Source organism: Crocodylus porosus, unplaced genomic scaffold, assembly GCF_001723895.1.
Source record: "Crocodylus porosus isolate Cpor-Errol unplaced genomic scaffold, CroPor_comp1, whole genome shotgun sequence".
NCBI lineage: Eukaryota > Metazoa > Chordata > Crocodylia > Crocodylidae > Crocodylus > Crocodylus porosus.
In genome coordinates this window covers 19706-23144 of record NW_017728903.1, presented here as the reverse complement: position 1 = coordinate 23144, position 3439 = coordinate 19706, and the positions used below count along the sequence as shown (strand labels likewise).

Here is a 3439-nt window from a genome sequence, read left to right as displayed (position 1 = left end):
ACCGAGCCCGGACGCCCCAGGGCAGCGCCTCCCCCCAGCGGCGCCCCAACACGCGGGGCGCGGAGCTGCGGTCCTGCAGCGCCACCTTGTGGGCACGAGCGGGCACTGCAGGCCCCACGCGCGGATTCCGCCACCCGGGGAGAGGCAGAGCCCCGGGGCAGGGGCCGAGGACTCGCGGAGCCCGGCCTGCCCCGGGCGCGAACTAGCGCCTCACGAGTCTAGACCTTCCCCCACACCCCACTAGCGGCGGAACCCAGCGCCCTGGCCAGGGACGGCATGTACCACGTATGATGCATATACACGGGCTGTGCGCACAGCGCCTGGCCAGGAAGGCGTGTGCCATGTATGACATGGGCACAAACGGGCACAATCTACAAGCAGCACAGGCCATGAGCACAGTGTTCAGCTGGAAAGGCATGTGCTACATATGCGCATACACACAGGATATAAGCACAGTGTCCTGGCAAAGGAAGGCATGTGTCACGTATGGCGCATGTGCACAGGCCATGAGCATGGCACCCGGGCAGGAAGGGTATGTGCCACATATGTTGCATGCACACATGGGCACAATCTGCAAGCAGCACAGGCCGCAGGTACACAGACTGGACACACATGCCCAGGCAGAATTTGCAGGCAGCACAGGCATGTCACACAGAACTGGGAGGCACATGGCTGTGTGCACATGACAAGGTGACAGCTGGAGACTGGACCCTCCCATGTCCAGCCCAGAGCTCCCAGCAAGGCCCATTCCCACAGCCCCCCCGCCCTGCCCGCCTTCCACATCCCTGCCACTCTTTATTCCAGCCAGATTCCCAGCGTAATCACTGCATACAAATTGCTCTTAATTTGGGCTCCTTTTCTGGCACTTGGTTGGTGCTAGGGAATGAGACTCCATCATAACCAGAGCCAGAAAAGTGGCAGTGGCTCCCTGAGAGTGCCAGGAGGCCTGGCGGTGTGGGAAGGGCCTGGTCAGGCATGCACACGCAGGCAAATATGCATTTGCTGCATACATGCATGCACACATGTGACCTGGGGCAGCAGAAATGTCCCCATGGCAGCACACAACACTCTGTGCCCTGTCCTGCCCTAAGCCCAGGGCTGCTTCTGCAGGCCTTGGGGCCCCTGCTCTGAAGTAGCTTCAGCTGCCTGGCTGGAGGCCTGACACCAGGGCAGATGGGCCCCTGGGCTGATACTGCAGCTACCCTGGGGCCTCCGAGTTCTCTGCACCCAGGCCTGTCTCCTGGAAGCTGCACAGTGACTCCAGACCATGCTAGCCTCACCCCTGTTCCAGGTTCCAGGGCTCCAAGTCAGAGCAGGGAGCTGGACCCAGGCCAGGCCCTTCATCTTTGCTGAGAACAGCAGCTCCACAGGGTCGCAGCACAGGTGGGCAACACATTTGTGCAGACCATAGATCACCTCATCCTACCCCCAAGACTCATCAGGCTGACAGAAGCAGAGGAACAGAGCATCGTGAGAAATCATGAGAGAGCAGGTGTATGCATGCTCACATGGCACACACATGCCAGTGCATGCAACCACCATGCACACCAAGCACATTCACCCAGGCAGACACAGCACCACACAAGCTTGTGTGCACAGCCCTGAGAGCCAGGCCTGGCCCTAGAGAGGGAAGGAGAAGGGCCTGGGCCAGAGTCCAGGAGACATCCTGCGTGACCCTGGGGCATCCTGCATGCCACGCAGACCATCTTGCACAGCCAAGAGAGCTGAAACTAGTGCTCCTTGCCCTGATACACACGTGTTGCAGGCTGCACCTACTTAGCCAGCCCTCCTTCCAGCCAGGGACTCGGGTGCCATCACCTTTCCCTGCCATGGACCCAATGGGAGGCGGAAGGGGAGCAGGCTGCCCCTGGGGCCCTGAACTTGCTCCAGCCCAGCTGGCCCCAGAGCCTGGGAGCTTTGCGTGGTGACAGGACCCAGGTCCAGCCTCAGAATGCTGCCCCTGGTGCCAGGGATACAGCAGACTCCTAACCATCCAGCCCCGGGGCCACAACTAGCCCTGCACTGCCCCATGTCCGGTCATTGTAAAACACCAGGGCAGCACACTGGCCCATCACACCCAGCCTGTACACGCCTTGTACCTGTACACACCTTGCACCCACACACCAGCCACTGTTGCCTTCCAGGAGCCCCCGCTTCCTGGAGCGCCTCATACATATTCATCAGGCAGAGCTGCCTCATAGGAAGCTGCTCTGCTAATTGTGAGTAATGCTGGGCTAGGATGAAGCCTTCAGTAGAGCTTGGTGCTGGACAAAGCCCTGCTGCCACCTCCATCACCTACCGCTCCCCCTGCACCTCCTGCTGCACCCCAACATGGCCCCCAGCCCAGGGATCCCAAGGAGCCGCCAGGGCCCCTTGCACTCTCCCTCCCACACAGGAGCCTGCTCCCAAGGGGCTGCACTGTGGAGGCCCTGGGTAGCCAGGGAAAGGCAAAGGCTGGTGCCTGGAGAGCTGGTTGCAGGGCACTGCTGGACTCTGAACCATGACCCCATCACAGTTCTCACCCCACTGGGCTGGCCCAGCCACACCAGACCTGAGCAGCATGGCAGCCAGAAGGGCCCACGGCTGCCCAGAGCCACAGCAGAACACAGCAGGACCTTGCCCCTTCCCCCTTGCCCTGGCACCCATTGCTGCATGAGGCCAGGCTGGGAGATGTGGGCCCCACAGCAAGCTCTGAGTGTGACCAGGACAGCAGGCAGCAGATGGGGCTCAGGAGGGCCCTGGCAGGACCTGCAGCACTGAGGGGCACCAAGGAGCACAGCCAGGCCCCCCATCACACTGAGAGTACAAAGCATGGCCCAGCCTGTGTCCTGAGATGCCCCAGTGGCTCTGTGCTCCTCTGCCCCAGCAACGAGCAGCATCCACTTGTCCCCCAGCCCAGCAATGGGGCAGGGGCAGCTCAACCTCAGCTGCAGAATCTGGGGGTTGCCAGACAGAAGCCCAGGGGCCAGGCCCTGCAGGGCAGCAGCACCGACTGCCCCAGGCCAGCTGGGACCTCTCCCCTGTAGAAGTGCCCAGGCCTCATGGGCAGGACGGGTCAGGTGGGCAGCCTGCACCCTCAGTGCCCGGGGAGGGCGAGGGCAGGACCCCAGCCGCCCTTGCTCTAACCACTCTGGACCACAGCTACCCCAAGCGGGGGACGAAACCCAGGTGTCCTGGCTCCCCAGCCCTGGGGCCAAGCAGCCTCCCCACCGCTCTCGACAGCCGGCGCAGCCCCTGTCCCCCGCTCCCCAGCCAGAGCCCAGCGCCAGGGACCCGCCCGGGCGCAGGCGCTGCCCCTCGCTGGGCCCAGCCGACCCGGGCCCTGCGCAGCCCGGAGCGGGCACGTGGGCAGGAGCCACCCCCGTGGCCTGGGGCCCCGCTCACCTGGGCGGCTCGGGACGCGGCCGCGAGCAGCAGGAAGAGGCCGGGCAGGAGGCGC

General features: G+C 63.6%; 1 protein-coding gene across 1 annotated transcript in view; it reads right to left on the bottom strand.

Moving 5' to 3' along the window:
• Positions 1-3433, bottom strand: part of OLFM2 (olfactomedin 2) — a 16419-nt gene extending 12986 nt beyond the window's left edge. The window contains exon 1 of the mRNA XM_019556688.1: positions 3385-3433. The gene's annotated coding sequence lies outside the window, so the exon portion shown is untranslated. The remainder of the gene's footprint in view (positions 1-3384) is intronic.
• Positions 3434-3439: the final 6 nt, after the last annotated feature.